Raw genomic sequence first — 19152 nt, forward strand, 5'->3', positions numbered from 1 at the left:
CTATGGGCAAGCACCCTTTACTCCCGACCCACAAGGAGAGCAGGGTTCAGGGACAGCACAGAGCCAGAGGGGTGCAGGGAACAGTGGGGGAGTACGGGGGTGGCGCAGGGAATGGGAGGCACAGAGCCAGAGGGATGCAGGGATCGGGGGTAGCAGGGTACGGTGGAGGCATGGGGAATGGGACGTGGGGAACGGGAGGGGCAGAGGGATCGGGGTCTAGGGGCAGTGCAGGGAATGGGCAGAACAGAGCTGGGGGGGGCAGGGATCGGGGGAGCAGGGTGCGGGGTGTAAGGGCGGCGCAGAGCCAGAGGGTCGCAGGCAAGAGGGAGAGCAGAGGGTTCGGGGTGCAGGGGAGACGTGGGGAACGGGTGGCGCAGAGACAAAGGGGGGCTGGGGCAGGACTGGAGCCGGCAGGGCGGGCCCTGGCTGTGCCACAGCCAGCTCCCAGGGACATGCAGCCAGAGCCGAGTTGACGCAGCCCTTTAAAATCAGCGGGGCCATGTCACACCAGCGTCCTGGCATCCTGCCCTGCCTCCTTGCGCTAGAGCTGCACATAGGCAGCCCTGTGGGAAGAATCTCCACACTTCCTGCTTCTCAGCGGCACTCTGCTCCTCCGCCAGCCGGCGGATCAGATGGGGCCGCGCTGCCCGTAGTGTGGGCTTCAGCCAGCCCGTCACAACAGCCCACTGGGCCAGTCCTCCCCTGCACTCGCCAGCTGGAAAAATCTACTCACCGCGGGCGAGTGCATTTGTCGAGCCCTAGCCACGATCATCTTGTGAACCTAAGATTCTGTTAAAAAAATTCAAGTCTTAACTTGAAATATCACTTTCCTGTATTCCTCTTTACTGAGATTTCCATCTTCCATTGGTGTCTTCTTTCTTCTCCTTAATCTGTTGTGTTCACTTTCTTGTGAATCTCTGGCTGTTCCTAATTCGTATCCGTATAATTAAACTGTCATGAAGCACACTACAGCCGCTCCCCGAATTACGACCACCTCCACTTACGACCATTTGCACTTACAACCAAAGCGGTCGTAAATGCGGATCTGAGTTACGAACGGCGATCCACGCTTACGAACAGTGCAGTTGCCATGTAACTCTATGGGATCCGAGTTACGAACACTTCGAGTTACAGACCAAGTGTTGGTCCGTAACTTGTTCGTAACTCGCAGAGCGGCTGTAGATGGAGAGAGAAATTTCAAGGTAGTAAGATTTTGTTTAGATTGACTAATAGTGTAATTTTAAAGGGAGAATTTCAAAGCATGTAGCATGTCAACTTAGGCTATGTCTGCATTGCACAGTTATTTCAGAATAAGCTATTGCAGAATACTTATTCCGAAATAGCACATCTACACTGCAGGGAAGACTCAAAATTAGTCCGAGGCAGGCTTCCGTAATGTAAACGTACTATCTTGATTGAGAGCCCCAGAAGGAATAATTTAGAATGGCCCTGTTAAGGGCTATTTTGAAATAGCAGAAGTGGAACATCTACACATGCCTTATTTGAAATAGCTATTTCAGAATAGGAGTTATTCTTTCTAGAATGAGGTATACAGACCTAAAAATTAGCCATCCATTATTTTGAAATTATTTCAAAATAATGGAATTGCTGTGTAGACGCTCGCATTGTTATTTCGGAATAATGGTCATTATTATTATTATGGTCATTATTCTGAAATAACTGCGCTGTGTAGACACACCCTTAGTGTTGAACACTGTTACTCAGGATAACTTTGATATTCACTTGTTTAGCTACAAAAATAAGTGAAATCTGAACCATGTCAACTGTAAAATATGTAAACAATATAGCATTGCCTGTGGCTTTTGAATTTATATTTAAAATCAAGTCAGCTTTTTTCTAAATCATAAGATATTATGTGACCACTGTTTTTTATAGTCAATAATCTCAACAATTAAGGTGGAAGATTAAAGTAACAAAATATTTGGAAATCCAGGAATATGCATCATGTGATCCAACTGGATAGGAACTACCTATAGCACTATGTCCTACGCTTAATCAGCTGGGTGGCATTTCATCTCTCCTGAGCGGCCGCATAAACACACGGCTTACAGGGAACATTAATACAAACTCTTAATACTATGACTAGCAAGAAGAGAGTTGGGGCCGGCATAAATGACTGTAAACAAAATTAAAACACTAAATAAGATACTGCTTTTATTGTTTTATCCAAATACTTGGAATTTTCAGTAATCACTTTAAGGAAAGATGGCTTGGCTGCCTCATGGCTGTTTGCAAGTTCTATTTTTATCAAAGTTGTTTCAGTAAGCTGTTGAGAAAATATGTACTGCTGGAGATGTCAATCCAGTTTCCAAGGCCCTCTTGCCAATGGGATGTATACTGTTATTTAGGGGCAGACTTTATTAAGTGAGCTAAGCAGCTGTTAAGACACAAATGCCATTGCTTACTAATTTACCACCACCACCAAAGAAAACCTGATTCTGCATGTCTAACGGTGAACAAAAGACAGTCACTTTCGGTCAGTCTAAAAAAAGTTACCGGACACTACACATAGCACATTGGAACATGTCCTTTAAAATAGAAATGGTCTTTTATGGAATTCAAATGCAGTCGAGTTTGATTAATCTAATATTTCCAAGTTGTGTGTATCCGTTGTATAAGAAGGATAGATATGAAGTGGAATATAGAAAAGTTTGATCCTGGTGTGTGTCTCCAGGTTGGTTGTCAAGCTGTTCCTTAAAGGGAAGTGTTCTCTGTGAGTAGTCAAAAATATTGTGTAACGGGTTCGGACTCACTTTCTGCAAAGCTCTTCCCTCTGGGTGGCTTTGGGGAAGTAACTGGCGGCTCCGACGCTGATGCGCCCCCTTTGGGTGAGGGGTTATTCTTCAGGGCACTGCCCTCCTGCAGTGACCACTCCGGTCTTGGTCCATGCCCCCTTCTGGGGAGGAGTCATTGTTCTTCCTTCACTCCTCCTCCAGGGTCCTTCCTAGGACCCCAAGTTCTTCTCCCACTCTGCCTGTCCAGTTGCCTCCTGCAACCCTGCCTTGCAGACTTACGACCTGGGGCTTCCCTGGCTCAAAGTCCCCCAGCCTACTGCAGCTGCCTCCTTGCAGCCCGGCCTTTTAGGGCTGCCTCCATGCAAGCCCTGCCCTCCATGACTGCCTCCTTGCAGCCCCTAGGGCCTCATTGCAAGCAGACAGGCAGGTCTTTCTCCTCCCAGGAGCTGCTCTATATCGCCTCCAGCTGGGCCCTGGTTAGCTGCCTCATCTGGGCTTCCTCCTGACTCCAGGTCTCAGCCCCTTAAAGGCCCAGTACAGGGCAACGCCCTGCCACAATTTTTTAAATTGTTTGAGGGAGAGTCTGTGCTTTCTTTCCGAGAGGCACACCCCAGAACTCTGACAGAGGAAAGTAAGGATTAAAGTGGCTTTAAGCCTTCCTTGTGCTCTCCAAATCTTGTGACCTTTGTCATCCAGTCCCAGCTTCTGGAACTTGGAGATTTAAAGTCAACTGGAGGATGGAGTTGCTTTCCCTGACCATCTTGGATAATAGCCATTGATGGACGCAATCCTTAGATGGTATAAGACCATGTCTGGACACAGTATGGGTGCTATAATGGCGTACTTATGATATAGCTCTGCCACTGGAAGTCCATAACGTTGACATAAGGGTTTTTTCCTGTTGAAGTAGGAACTCTCCCTTCCCAAGCAACAGTAACTTGGCTAATGGAAGCATTCTTCTATAAGGCAAGATGGTCAGGAATGCAATCCCATGCTCCTGATGTCTCTAAATCTCCAACTGCCAGAAGTTGAGACAAGATGATGGGACGGATCACTCAAACGGATCGCTCTGTTCCGTTCATTTCCTCTGAAGCATCTGATGTTAGTTGCTGCCAGAAAACAGAATGCTATGCTAGAGATGAACTATTGGGGTGACCTAGTGTGGCTGTCTTTGCATCCTACATCTTTAGAATTTGTAATGTCTGCCTGTTGGTAAGGAAGGCCTTGCAGTTTTATATTGGTACAAAAGAACTTGCAAAAAAACCAATCTGCGTAAGAAATGTTCTATCCTTGACACTTTCTTTTGTGTGTTAGAATATATAGAATACTGAGGCTGACCTCTGGCTTCTTTTCAACAAGTTGTAGTTGCCTTTAAACCCATCCCACAGTAATGCTTTGTACACAGCAAGGGCAAATTAATCCAGGTTTTTGAGAGAGCATATAGAGCTAATAAAACCAGATACATATTGCTTTTCCATGGGTTCTTCCTTCTTCCCATCATACGCTGTTTCTAAGCCTCATAAGTGATATCTTTTAATCTTGTTTTGGTATTGACCATAAAAGGAAGTGCTAAAGGTAAATATTTTCATCATTGTAGTATCTAAATGCCCTTCAAAGTTAAGGATATAACTTTGAGAGAGTCCAGAATTTTTTTTGTTTCAGGAATAAATAATTCAAAGCAGGTTTGAGAAAATGTTTATATTCTGCTGCATTCTTTTTCATAAATGTACATCCATTGCACTGCTTTTATATGATAAAAGTGCTAAACAGTGAAATGCTGTTGCACATGCCCAATAGCAAATGCAAACTTATTACACTCTGCATCATGTGATCCAACTGGATAGGAACTACCTATAGCACTATGTCCTACACTTAATCAGGCTTTGAGAGGTCATTCAGAGGATGTCATAAATCATGCCTGCAGTTGCTGTCTTTTGACTGCTGGGAATTTTGCCACAGGGCAGACATTGTACCTTGTCTTTCAGATTGTTTGCAATGTTTAAATTCACTATCCCTAAAATATGGGATTTTAGCATTTTGTTAGAAGAAAAGTGACATTTTGTGGAGTTACCCAAAAATGAAAATTGTGTCATTATTATGGCTGACCTTAATATCCTTATACAGTACATTGGCACTTAGAAGTGGGTAATTGACTAATCATGTCGATGGCAGCTCAGCTCCTACTACATTTAAAATGCAGAGCTACAGTGGGGGCTAGGTCCAGAATCCAGACCTCTGCCTCCCCTGGTCCCCCCTCCCACTGTGGAGATGTTGCTGGGGGGAACTGGCTTTTAAGTCAGCTCCCTCCAACACCGGCTCCTGCTTCCCCTCCTCACTGTTGCTTCCCTATCAGAGGCAACAAGGGGGGAGGGGAAGTGAATACTGGAGTACAGACTCAACCTCCCGATAAGCTTAAGCTTATCAGGTAGTTGACTACTCAACTAGTCGCTTACATCCCTGCTGCTGTATGCCATCAGTTACAGATGGGGTAAAAGGATACCTCCCCCCCACACACACCTGCAAAGTTTGAACTAGAAGCTGTTTTTCTTAAAGACCTTTGCTGCGCTGCTACACAACACCGGTAATAAATGGTGAAAGGAATCGTTTCCTTGGCAAAGACCCAACTGCTGCTATTCTCAATTTTGACGGAACCTGACCTTCCATAACTAAACTGCTTATAGTGTTTTGCAATGGCTACAAGGGGCCTGGGCAAAATACAGCCCGCCAAGCCACCAGATCTGGTCTGCGGAGGCAGAGTATCCCAGGCAAGCTCCCTTGCTTGCCCCACAGGCCGCTTAGAAATGTGGCTGCTGGGTGCTTTCTCTTTGAGTCCAGAGGAGGGCGCACCTTGGTCCTTGCCCCCAGAGCAGCTGCATTGCAGCCCCATCTAAACTCTGGCACTTGGGGAAGCCGCTATACAGTCCTGCCTCCAGAGCAGCTGGGCAGCTACCATTCAGCCCTGGCGACAGCAAAGAGCTGCCTGGCTGTATTGAGACTTCCTTTTAAGCAGCCCACACCCTGGCCAAGCCCACCACCACCAGCTTACCTTTTTCCACCTTCAAGTAGGACCTAAGTAGTGCAGGGCTGCAGGCACGCTGCTGTGTGGCTCTGCTAATGAGATGGGTGGGACTTAAATTCTTTCTGCACACCTGAGCAAGTGCGAGGCTTAGCGGGAATTATGCCTACTGCCCAGAGAGGCTTCTAAGGAGAGAGACTCTCATGATTCCTTGTGCTCCCATAGCATCAGCAGACCTTTATTCCAGACATGCATGTCCATCATAGGGACATCAGTGTCATGCTAGGGCTTAGTACTGTGCACTCAGTCCCACTCAGGGTCTCTGCACTGGTTTTTCATTGAGATTCTCTCATTGGTGGGAGAGAACTTAGACTTAAGTATCTATCTCTGAGGAGCAGTAAAGAACTTGGTATGAGGGATGAATAGTTATAATATCCCAAGGGATACCCTTTCAGGAATCATGGGGCCCTTGGAATCAGCCTAACCATAGATATGAATACATTCAGCTAGGTTGGGATCTTGTCAATGGAAGAACTTGACCAAGGATGGTAGGCAGGAAGGAGCAAAACCTTCTACATCAGGAGCTGGAGGCCAAGTCCAACCACTCATCTTACCATAAAGTCCAGCTTGTCACCCTGTCTTCATCAGGACCAACAATGTTGTGGTAATGGCATAAAAACTGATAAAAGTGAGACACACAATTCTTCTGTTGGACATATCTGAAAAAGATATTTGGATTTCCTGAAAGGACTTAATATCCCAGGGTACCTAAACCTACAAGCAGACTAGCTCAAGAGAAGTTGGAAACAGGGCCCTCATGTGAGTAGATGTTCTCAAATTCCCACCTGTGTAGAGCAACGTGGATTTTTCCTCAGGAGAGGTAAAGCCTGGCTTTATTTGAGTTGTATGTTACCTATAGAGCAGGTCTCTCAAACTGCTTTTCTTCAAGGCTGTGTTGCTATTTCTCTTTAGACCCTCTGAAGGAAGTGAGGGAGCTGTATTTTATTCCCTTGTGTCCAATACTCCAGTCTTCAAGTTGTTCCCCAATTTTAAGTTTGAGTTTTACTAGACTAAAAATTAGGTATGTAAAATCCCATTTCATTAAACAGTTAACATTGTTTAACTGATTAAATTGGGGTGGATGGGTGGTTTGGTGCGTCCCAACCCATGGAGGGCCTCATGGAGCTGTAGCAGTCCCCATGCCCGTGGATGGGTGGCTGCTCCAGCCCTGCTGGTTAACTGTAGCCAATAAGCATGACCTGATACAGGTGATGCTTACCTGTTAACTGGTTAATCATTCACATCCCTACTAAAAATATAAATTCATGTCCATTCCAAGGTAACAAGTGAATTGAGAAGAAGTTGCAGCTATTTTCTCTGCTTCTTCATATCAGTACTGTGGCGTTCATGATGGTTACACAGAATAAAGTCAGTAACTGCAGTGTTCTCAGGTTTTCTTCAATTTTCATTAGGGGTCTGTGTCCCCCTGCTTGCTACGCTCGCCAACCCCTGTGTCTGGGGATAGGCAGGCCCAGATCTCTCCCCAGCTGCCAGGGAGGAGAGGGCCATGGCTGTACTAGCCCGGCCTCTTGTGGGCCCCCCGCCTCCTTCCCCACCAGCCACTGGGGAGAGGAGCTGGGGCCCCTGCTCCCAAGCCAGCACGAGCTTCTGTGGCCCCCCTCCGGCTGGTGGAGAAGGACAGGGCAGCATAGGCCATGTGTTCTCGGCCCCCTCCGATTGGTGAAGGGCTGGGGCGGTGCAGGCCACATTCTAAGCCTGTGGTCACCAACCCATCGATCATGATCAACTGCTCAATTGGGAGGGCTCAACCAGTCGATCGTGAGGCGTTCGGGGGGCCCCCCTAATTCCCTCAACCCCCAAGAAGCCCCCACTACTCCCCCCCCTCCAGGTCTGTGGTGTGCCAGGAGGCGGTAGGAGTCCTGGAGGAAGGCACGTGCTGGGGCTTCCAGGGGGAGGGCAGGGGAGGGAAGAGAGAGGAGGGAAGGCATGCACCGGAGCTCCCCTCCTCTGCTGGGGAGGAGGGAGGAGTCCGAAGGGAAAGCATGCACTGGGGAGGAGGTAGGTGTCCTGGGGGGAAGCGCGTGCTGGGGCTTACCTCCGGAGGGGAGGGGGAAGGTAGGTGCGCCCCGGGGCTCCCTGCGGGGGAGGAAGTAGGAGTCTTGGGGGGGGGGGGGGGGGGAGTGCGCGCTGGGGAGAGGGGAGGAGTCCTGGGAGGAGGCTTTTGCCAGATCTTCCCTCCTCGGGCGGGGGGGGGGGCCTGCCCTGTTCTGTCCTGTCCCCTGCTCCCACTGGCACCCTATCCCCACCCGAGCACCCTGTCCCTTGCCTCCACTGACATCCTGTCCCTTGCCCCAGCACCCTTTGGCACCCAGTCTCCTGCCCTGGCACCTACAAGCACCCTGTCCCCTGCCCCAGCACCCATTGGCACCCTACCCAGCACCCTGTCCTGGTACCCCTTGGTACCCTTCCCCAATACCATGTCCCCATCTCCCACCAGCACAGTTGGGGCCACATTAGTGAGGCTTGTGGGGGTTTTAGAGGAGTTTTTATTTTGCATCTCACTTGCGTGGCCCTAGCTGACTTTTCTGTGGGTCAGTGACCCTTGACTCAAAACAGGTTCCCTGCCCTTCTCATAAAGACAATGCAGAAACTTTTTGCTTGACATAGTATTTTATTTAAACATGAAGCCTGGCCAACAAACCCCTAATTGAGGCCAAGCCTCCATCTGCCCACAGCATCATAATACTCGTGCACTCCTCCTTCCCCCAGACCCTCAATCTGAACCTATCATATACTGGAACCTCCTGCCCTGAGCCCCTCACATAGTCTACCCCAAATTCCTGTACCCTCATGTCCACAAGCCTGTGATTTGCTTAGTACCCTAACCCTACATCTGATCCCAACACTGCCCAACCTGAAGCCCCCTCTCCGACCCAGTGTCCCCTTTTCCTCCATCTCCTGCATCCAGATTTCCTCCCAGAGCTTGTACCTCTCACCCCTTCCCATACACACATCCCTCATTCCCACCCCAGAGCCTATACATTCTGCCTCAACCCCGTGAGGGTAAGGCTAGACTGCAGGAGTTTTTCAGGATTCTGGAGATATCCCAGGAAAAACTCTCCTGCATCCAGGGATGCGTTTGTTCTTCCGCTTTTTTTTACTGGAAGAGCAAACGTGCTCTTTTGGTAACCCTTATATTCCTCTTTCCACGAGGAATAAGGGGGCTTCCAAAAGAAGGGTTTTTTCTGACATTAGACAGGCCAAATGTTGGAAAAACCTCTTCCTACATAAGAATTGGGGAAAAAAAGCAGTATAAGGATTGGTGATAGCAAGTGATGGAGAGGAGGAGAATACAGAGGAAGGGGCGGGGCTTCAAGGAAGGGGCCGGGTGGTAGATCTTGGCTTATTCTGTCATTTAAAAAGTGATCTTGGGTGTAAACAGGTTGGAGACCACTGTTCTAAGCTAATGGGGTTAGTGGCAGGGAAGGAGGAGCAAGGTGACGGAGGGAGGTGGGACTGCAGGATGCAGAGTGATGTGGTGGTGTCACTGTCATCCCTCGGAAAGTTTTTTTTTTTTTTTAATAGAGAGATTTGTCGCTTTCAGATATAGTTTATCCAACTCTCATTGCTCACTACCATTGGATCATACTATTTCTGTCAATTAGCAACGGAATCATTTATGAACAACAGATATACGCAAACTGTTTGCCTTCAACCTTTTGGATTGTATTTTGCATGTAAGATAACTAGTTATATTTTATTACAGTAAACTCTTCAACATGTTGAGCCACAAGCCATTTTTGCCTTCTCTTAAGAGCACAGCAGATTAAGTTTAATTTAAAGAAGTCAGTATTTCAACTTTTAAAAACAAGGAGAAAGAATGAAACTGCAGACTATTTAAGCATGAAAAGACCATTGCCATTCTCCTTAAACTGTGTTTTGTTCATAATTGCTGCTGAACTATTAATGTAATTATTGATTTTTCTAGAGAAGTTCACATTAGAGCTGCTTTTGTTTTCTATTGCTGAGGGTTCAAGAGCTTTAAAAAAAAAAAGTATTCAGGTAAAATGCTTGCTATTTTTCTATTAGATTATAGTGCCTGTATTTTAAATAGCTGAAAAATATAATTTGGTTAGGATGCTTGGTCTGAATGGCGATACTTCATAATGGGAACTAAAGCATGGAATTTTTTTTTGGATGCCTTTTATAAAACTGATATATTTTCTTTTGAAAATACAGATTTTTTTTTTCTTTTTGCTTTAATCATATTGCTTTGACCTGTTTACACATTACAGGTCTTTGTTTAAGGTACGGTGATTTGTATTTAATTTTGCATCTTTGGCTGCATGAAAGTTAAGTCTTCGACTTAAGTGGTCTTTTCAGAATTGCACTATGTTGAAATCTTATTCAAAGCAGTGGACACTTTGAATTTGTAAATAGATTTGAATCCTGGTCTCTGCTAAAGTGACTTGCGTAATAACCAGAGAATGGCTTCAAAGACATACAAAATCCATGATGTTCCAAATTTAGAATTAGATTGGCCTTTAGTTGATCCCAGTCTGAAGAATAATAAAATATTTTTTTGTGCTTTTGTTTATTCTGTAAAATATGTTCAGTTGTTACAAAAAATGTCAATGTATATTCAATGTGTATCTATCTACTTGTGTTTCAGGATTTATTTCTGGCTACTCTTTTTTTTTTTTTTTTTTTTTTTTTTTTAAAATGTGTGAAGTTGGCATTCTCCCAAATAACATTAATTACAATTTTGACAGACTACAAATGCAGAATTAAGAGGCTACAAACAACCTTCTCACTTGTCCATTTCAGTATGCATTACATATGTGTTGTAGATAAGCTTCTATGCTAATTCAAGTACTTTTGCAAATTTTTCCACCTTTGTTCAATATATAGTATTTGGTTTTGAAAATGAGTTTGCAGAACAGAGTATAGTAGCCAGTGTTTGACAATATATGACTCTGAGTGGATATGTGCTTATACGCTGATGTCCAGGTTGTTGTGCTTAAAAGAAGCACCCGGGATCTTTTTCAGGGGGATAAGGCAACACGCCACATTTATTGAACATACATAGATCAGTCAATACTTACAATATGCATATGATACATTACACTCATGCACACTCACACACACACAAGCACACTCCATCTTCTTGTTACCAAAAGTTGCTCCCCCTAACTGCACTGGCCAGGTGAGTTAGATGGGGGAGGGGTGGAGTCGGGCTTCTGCTGATCCAAATCCATGCTCCCATGTTGACAAGATGAAAACCCAGGGTCCCTCTGCAAGATGCCTCATATTTATCCCCCTCATGCAGCCAATTAGTCATCACCTTGCCTTTCTTAATGCTGCTTCAAAGAGTTCTTCCAAGGGCAGGCACTTGCTGCTTGACTCCCAAGGCCTCTGTGTGTCCAGTCATCTTAATGAGCTCACTTTACAGGTATTGTCTTGGGTCTGGCTCCCAGACCTTCTCTACCCTTGCAACTGCTGCTGGAGGTGCTCACCTTTCATTCTCCATTCACACCTCATTCATTTCAAGAGGACAATCAAGGAAAGGGGAGAGCTCAAAAGACATTTTTTCTTACAAGATCTAATCTATCTATAAATTTAAAAAAAGGAAAGTTTCTCCTAATACAAAGTTATAGGAGAAATGTTAGAGATTCTATAAGAACACTTAACAAAGATATATCTAAAAGGACAAGATCTTAATACAAAGTTATATCAGAGTGATAATATTACAGGGATTTATCCACAGGGTCTCTGACCAAATTGAGGGAGAAAATACAATATTTGTACTCTGTAGAAAACTGTAGCATATTAGTCATGGGTTTTGGAGGCTGTCATTTGGTGAGATATAAAAATATATCTTAACAGAAATTGATGGAGGAAAGGGAGAGGGCAGGTATTTGATTGGCATCTGGTTAAATGACTAGTAACAGGTACCTTACAGAATGATTAACTTTGTTGCATTTTGGTAGGTGGATCCAAGTGCAGCCTATTCATAGAGCCCGGTCTGAAATAGCAAAGCCAGGTGATATGTTATGGTGTATAATGGAAATATGTAAAAAGGCACAATGTGACTGCTTTGATACCATGGGGATGGTAGTACAGGCAGTCCCCGAGTTACGCGGATCCGACTTATGTCGGATCCGCAGTTACGAACGGGGCCCATCCTCTCCCTGGTCTCCAGCAGACCAGGGAGAGGAAGCAAAGCGGCGGAACACGGGGGCAGCGGACAGAGCTGTCCGCTGCCCACGCGCTCCACGGCTTGGCTCTGTTTTTCTTTGCTTTGCCCCCCTTCCCCCCCCGTCCCCCTGGTCTGCAGACCGGGGGGGGGGGGTAAAGCAGAGCAAAGCCATGGAGCCCGAGGGCAGCAGGACAGCCACGGCGCGTCTGGGCTGTCCCGCTGCCCCCGTGCTCCGCGGCTTTGCTCCGGACACCTGTGGTACAGCAGCTGGGGCGCTGCCAGTTGGTCCAGTAGCGCCGCTCCTCGGTGCTACTGGACCAACCGGGCAGCACCCCAGCTGCTCTGCCCCAGGCGTCCTGATTCAGCCACTGCTGGTCAGTTTCAGCAGTGGCTGAATCAGGACGCCTGGGGCAGAGCAGCTTGGGTGCTGCTGGGTTGGTCCAGTAGCACCGAGGAGCGGCGGCGCTACTGGACCAACCCAGCAGCACCCCAGCTGCTCTGCCCCAGGCGTCCCCAAGTCAGCCGCTGCTGAAACTGACCAGTGGCTGACTACAGGAAGCCCCTGCCCCGGGCTTCCTGGAATCAGCCGCTGATCAGTTTCAGCAGCAGCTGACTTGGGGATACCTGGGGTTCTTAAGTTGAATCTGTATGTAAGTCAGAACTGGCGTCCAGATTCAGCCGTTGTTGAAACTGATCAGTTTCAGCAGCGGCTGAATCTGGACGCCAGTTCCGACTTACATACAGATTCAACTTAAGAACAAACCTACAGTCCCTATCTTGTACGTAACCCGGGGACTGCCTGTAGTAGGTTAAGGATATGGAATGGGAATAGAATCAAACTTGCAAGCAACTTTAAGTCTGAATTTACAAATGTACCATTAATATAGAATTCCTTGTGGTTTCAATAAATGTGATGTTTTATACGGATTTTAGCAGAAGCAATTAATTATATTGGAGCTTGAAAACACCACTTGCTTTTGATCAGCAATCAATGTTCTGATTAAAAGCCAGTAACTTTGCAAAATGTAAGTTTTCATTGTAAAAAAAGATTCCCAGCTTCCTACTTTTGAGGAAAACTTTCTGCACCTGAGCCAAATGTAAATATTTTAGTACTGCTTTCCAAAGACAGACAGGTAGCCTGCTGCAGAATAACTAACCTTCTAATTTTTTTTGGTAATGATACTTGGAGAACCCTATGAACAGCAAATAATCAGATATTTGTTGTGTTGTTGCTTGGACACGTTTTGAGCAGTAACAGAGGGCTGGAGCTAGTCACTCGGGAAGCCTCCTCAAAATTGGGGACTATTGAGTATGACACATCTTGCCCAGCAGACAAAGTTTGGGGAAGGGATAGATTAGTGAATACTCTACTCACCCTTGTAGTGGTAAGGAGGCTCTCCAGTGGGAATATTCATTTTTCTTTTTGGAAAGAAGCATCAACTGTTTCAACTATATATTTGCTGCAAGCAGATATAAAATATGGAGCTCTTGACTAGAGTCCTGGTAGGTAATCCACTACCTTCCTTCTTCCAGCCTCCCAATGGTCATTTTCTTACCAGTTCATTGCCTCCTTAAGAACTGTTCCCCAATCTTTGGTATCAGTTGTTGTCTTAGGGGGTTTAATCTTTTAGCTGCTACCTGTCAGTAGTAAATTTTTTGGTCTTATGCATGTGGGAAAGGGGGTGAAAGGAAGAGGGGTTGATAGTAAAAAATTAAAATATTGGAGTAGAGAGATTTTGGAAGTGAATGTGGGAGGGAAAACAAAACAGAAGAAATAGAGAACAGACAGTATAAAATCAGAGAGCTGTTAAAGGAATGGAGGTGGAAGAGTAAACCCAAATTGAAATGATAGCATGATCCACATTTTTTTTGAAGCAATTTTAATTATATTGGTTTCTGAACTTACATAGTTAAATGGCTGTAGCCTCCTACTGGGGATCCAGTTATACTGCTTATACGGCTGTAGCTTATTTCAGTAAAGATGCCTCATGATCTTTTATTGGAAGGCAAACATGCCTGAGAGTTGACCTAGGGAGAGTTCGCACAGGTGTGCTTGGTTTTTTGTGCCTTTTCAAGCTTCCTAATTCAGTAAATACAGTATCTGAAGAGGCTGTTACAAGGAAGACAGTATGGATAGTGAATGATCAGCTGTTGTGACCTGCAAAGGATATGCCATGTATGTCTTTCTCCTGGAGGATAGAAATGACTGTACGAAGTGCAAGCTGATCTCCATATTGGAAGAGAAGATTGAAGAACTTGAGCCCCAAATTTCTACAGAACTGAAAACTATATTCATTATGGGGACTTGGGCAAATCATGCTTAGGGGCTCTTTTACATGAGTCTCTGGCAAATAGGAGTCTCTAACAGCTGAACTCTTCTCCATCTTCCCTGAATGTCAATTTTTTCCATACCTTTAATGCAATAAATAAGTGTTATAATTAAAACCTTTTAAAAGACTTTGAACTATTTCCCCTGTCTTTGTTAGCATGCAATCATTCCATTCCCAGGGCAACATGAGAAATAGTATGGACTATTGCATGCTTCATTAGGTAAGCAAAATATTATTTAGACACATGGGTTTCCCGGACAGATATTTAAAAGTCAGAGTTAAAAGGACCTTACATTGAATTCCATGTGGTGTGCTTTAGGTCTGGTACCATGGGGTGGTTGTGTATAACTGGGATAGATAAGAATTCTGACTAGACCAAGGCTTGCTAGGGTTTTTTTTTCTTCCATTCTTTATGGTTTATCCAGTTCTGCTAATTTGACTGTATTTTGTGTCTGATATGGGGGTGGGGGAGGCAGGCGGCACCATGGAGATGGTGTGTGGGGAACCAGATTTTAACTGACTCCTGTTGCCTCCCTTGCTGCCTCTCATACAGAGAGGCAGCAAGGGATGGGGTGGAGAAGCGAGTAATCAAGTTCTCCATTTGACTACCCAATAAGCTTATGCTTTGTTCTGTGACCAAAAATAGCATTACATTAGAAGGTGTTCTCCTTGTATATATGCATGTGAATTATATTTAACAGCATTTGTTTATATGGCCATAAAGAGGAGGTAGAATAAACATGTTCAGGGGATCAAGAGAAACATGTTGGGACAGTACCTGTCCTGTTAAGATAGGAGTTGGTGGGAGGAGGCAGCAGTGAGATGAAAGAGCCCTTGGAGAAAGCTTAGAATCTCCCCTGTAACAGAGAAATGTAATGTCTTTGTCCTTCATTTTTTTCCTACATTAGTTAATTCATTGGGCAAGTGAAAAATGTGTACTCTTAGTACCCTTTTCTGGGCAAATTTAGTGTCTTTGTTGGAAGTTTAAGCAGTAAATGTGAGATTCTGCAAGAGGATATGGTACTTTCCACCTTTTTATCACTTGAGAATAGTAAATGCCCCCTAATGTTCATGTAAAATTTCATAGTTAAAGTGCAACAGAAATCAATTAGAAAACCTGCATGGGCACTGATTAATGGATTTAAAAGTAGCCATTCTTCTACAAAGGTATTTCACAAACCAACTACAGAGATGGATCAGCCTGGATCAGTCCACACGAGAGAGCCACTTTTTTGACACATTTCCGCCACTTTATACCAGAAACCTACCGACCGCCACACTTACCTACATGTCTCTAGCTTCCATCCAAGACACATTTACCAATCAGTTGTTTACAGCCAGGCCCTAAAATACAGCTAGATTTGCTCCAATCCCACAGAGAGACAGAGACCTACAGGATCTGTATAGAGCATTCTTAAAACTGAAATACCCACCGAGAGACGTGAAAAAACAGATCAGAAGAGCACCCAGACATGAACTACTTCATTACAAGCCAAGAAGAGAAACCAGAGCACCACTTGTCATCACCTACAATCCACAACTTAAACCCCTCAAGCTCATTATCAACAATCTACAACCTATCCTGGAAAATGACCCCTCACTCTCACTGGCCTTGGGGGAAAGGCCAGTCCTTGCCTACACACAACCCCCTAACCTCAAACAAATTCTTTCCAGTAACCATGCAGTACACCTACATCATAATCATCTAGGAACCACATCACACTGGACCCAACCACATCAGCCATCACATCAGATGCTCATTTAACTGCACATCCACTAATGTGATGTATGCCAGCAATGCCCCTCTGTCATGTATCTTGGACAGTCTGTACAGGAAAGTATTAATGGACACAAATCAGATATCCGAAAAGGCTCCACACAGAAACCTGTTGGGAGAACATTTTAACTTGCCTGAGCACTCATTAATGGATCTCCAAGTCATCATGTTGTCCGGCAAATTCCACAAACCAAATACACAGGGAAGCTTTGGAACTTAACTTCATTTACAAATTTTACAGGTTTGGGACACATCATAAAGGTATGAACAAAGACATTACCTGGCTAGCACACTACATTCCACATACTAATGACTTAAAAAACCAAACAATGGGTACTTAAGAATAACTTGCACCTTCTCTATCAGTTTCATGTGGCATAAACAGTCTAATTGACTATTTCTTTCTCCATTTTTCCTCCCCATGTCCCATATTTATTTTGGAACTGGACCTTTATTTACTCCATTCATCTGAAGAAGTGGGTTGTGTCCATGAAAGCTGATACCATCTACAAGTTTTGTTAGTCTTTAAGGTGCTGCTAGACTATTTGTCATTTTAAATTTTTCCAACTACACAGAGAAAGTGTAGAATTGACCTTCATATGCAAATTTGACACTGGCTCCTATGGCCTGAACAAAGACTTGAACTGGTTAACTTTATAACACCAACTTGCCTTACATTCAACAGCCTATTGACATAAACTAAGTATGGGACACTTTCAGCCCACTCAATTAGCCTAATTAGCACCAGAACTACAGTTGACAGATATTCTTTGTTTTCTTCTCTCTTCTTATTCTGAAGCACCCTCCCCCCCCCTTTTTTCTCCACTCAGTCTCATTTCAACTGAAGAAGTGGGTTTTGATCATGATTTTATTTATATATTAAAATCAATGTCTGAAGAGGCTCTTACAAGGAAGATATGAATAGTGAGCAATCAGCTGATATTTGTTGTGATTTAATTTTATACACACATGCATTATAAAATATATATATTAGTCTCTAAGATGCCACAGGACTACTTGCTTTTTAAAAAGCCCTTTCTTTGTAGACTGCCTACAAACAGTGCAAATACATACTGTATTTTTCCTTCTCATCATTATGTGGATATGTTGTTTTTTTTAAGAGTTAGTTTGTTTATTCAGGTCATCTATTCTCCATATGAAGCCATACTACTCTGGTATGATATTCTCACAATAAACAACCCCTAAGTCAGTGAAAAGAATAAGTAGTTCATCTCTTCAGAAACCTAAGAAGCAGCAAATGATTTTCTGTGTCCATGTACAGCAAATCTACATCCTGGTTTCTTTATTTGATCATTTGCTACATTGATTAGGCTACATGCACGTCATTTGCAGTAGCAAGTATGATGAGCACTGTAGAAATATCTATGATGAGGATAATTTAAAGATGAGTGTGTTCTCTCGTTTGAAAATGTTGAAATCCTGCACGTTACTAGTTAAGGAGGGAAACTCTCTCCCAGGTTCTGTAGAAACTTTGATAGCTTTGTTCACAATTTTAAAGCAAACCTGCATATTTAATTAAAAAAACTAGGGATTTTGGAGTGATGTACTGAATGCCCTAAATAAGAGGTTCCCAAACATTTTTACTAAGCTCTCCTTCTCCATCGGTGTCACATAACGGGCTCTCCCGTCCACCTAGGGCAGGCATGTCCAAAGTCCGGCCCGCGGGCCAATTGTGGCCCGTGTTCTGGTTTAATACGGCCCCCCGGGTAATTTGGCAATATCTATCTTTTATGGCCCCCAACGAATCCATATGTATTGAGATGAATACATTGTAAAATCTCAGTTAATGTCAGTTGGTCTAAATCAGTTATAAATATATTTGGACACAACATGTATACTTGGTGTTATGTTCCTGTTCATATTTTTTGAACTTAAAAGTTGACAGACAACCTTTATTACCAATAATATGTAATGTACTTTACAATGTTCCTGACATATATTTCAGCTTCCTGGATTTTTTTTTCATCTGGCCTTCAGATATGAAAGGCAGAGTGATTTAACACCTGTTTAGATTTGTCATTCATGTGACGAAATGAAAAGTATGCCATTTGCAATAAACCTTGCATAAAATAGTTAATTTGCATTTAATTTTAATGGTTCAAAGAATGTCAGGCAAAATGGTCGGCCCTCACGCATGTTCACTTCATCAAATCTGGCCCTCTTTAAAAAAAGTTTGGACACCCCTGACCTTCTCCTCCCCCACGCCAGCTACAGAATATTATGTTCTGCAGGCTCTGGAGGGTATAAAATACACATGGCTGTGGCTGCTGAGTGGCTGGGCTGGAGCAAACAGCAGTTGGGAGAGCATGCAAAGTCAGAGCCTCCAGTGCTCTGAGAGGAGAGAGAGAGAGAGCAGCAGGCTATGGCTGGGGTAGGGCTCCTATGATAACCTTGCAGTGCCCTGCACTTTGAGAACCAGTGCCCTAAAGTTAGTCAAAAGGGGCCTTACCTTTTTAAGAGTGCATAACTCAGGTATGCCGTGGATTGCCAGCTCTTTGCTATGATACCCTGAATGTGCCTTTTGGTCACAGACCTTGTGCTGTGTAAATCCACAGAAGATTGTTTGGTAGTCTACAGCACAGTGGGCCTACACTCAGGTAAATGAGGCCTCTTAATTTGTGTTGTGCTAATGCTGAATTTTGCATCATGCACTGCTGCTAAGAAAGGTGTCCAGAAAACACAGCTTTTACTAGATCATTCTAGTATTTTCCATTTTAAACGTGAATTCTGTGTATTTCTGGCAACTGCCTAATCTCGCCATTCACTATAGGGCATAGTATTGATTCCACAAAATTAGGGGACTTTACAGAATGTAGGGCTGTGAGTCATACCATACATCGGTTGCAGTGATGGGGAAGTCTACTTCCTTTCAAAGTGCTGGATGATGGGAATGGGAGGGAAGCAGGTGTGGAAGGGGAACAGACAGATAGCTGTGGAAAGTGAGAGGCAGCAGCAGAGCCAGGTATTCACAGGAGCGCAGGTGGGGAAGGGGCCAAGGACATAGTGATGGAATAAATGGGAGGAAGTGGGAG

At 44.4% G+C, this 19152-nt stretch overlaps 1 protein-coding gene and 1 long non-coding RNA gene across 5 annotated transcripts in view; one reads left to right on the forward strand and one right to left on the reverse strand.

The window, feature by feature from the left end:
- The window catches only part of ZNRF2 (zinc and ring finger 2), an 85613-nt gene that overhangs the window by 53790 nt on the left and 12671 nt on the right, over nucleotides 1–19152 (forward strand). The window lies entirely within an intron of this gene.
- Nucleotides 13629–16319, reverse strand: LOC112546217 (uncharacterized). The gene is made up of 3 exons (XR_012901925.2): nucleotides 15607–16319; nucleotides 15101–15179; nucleotides 13629–14404 (listed from the first exon to the last, which is right to left on the reverse strand). It is a non-coding gene; the product is annotated as an uncharacterized LOC112546217 (long non-coding RNA).

The sequence above is a fragment of the Pelodiscus sinensis genome, chromosome 2 (assembly GCF_052426305.1).
Source record: "Pelodiscus sinensis isolate ZL-2025 chromosome 2, ASM5242630v1, whole genome shotgun sequence".
NCBI classification, from domain to species: domain Eukaryota; kingdom Metazoa; phylum Chordata; order Testudines; family Trionychidae; genus Pelodiscus; species Pelodiscus sinensis.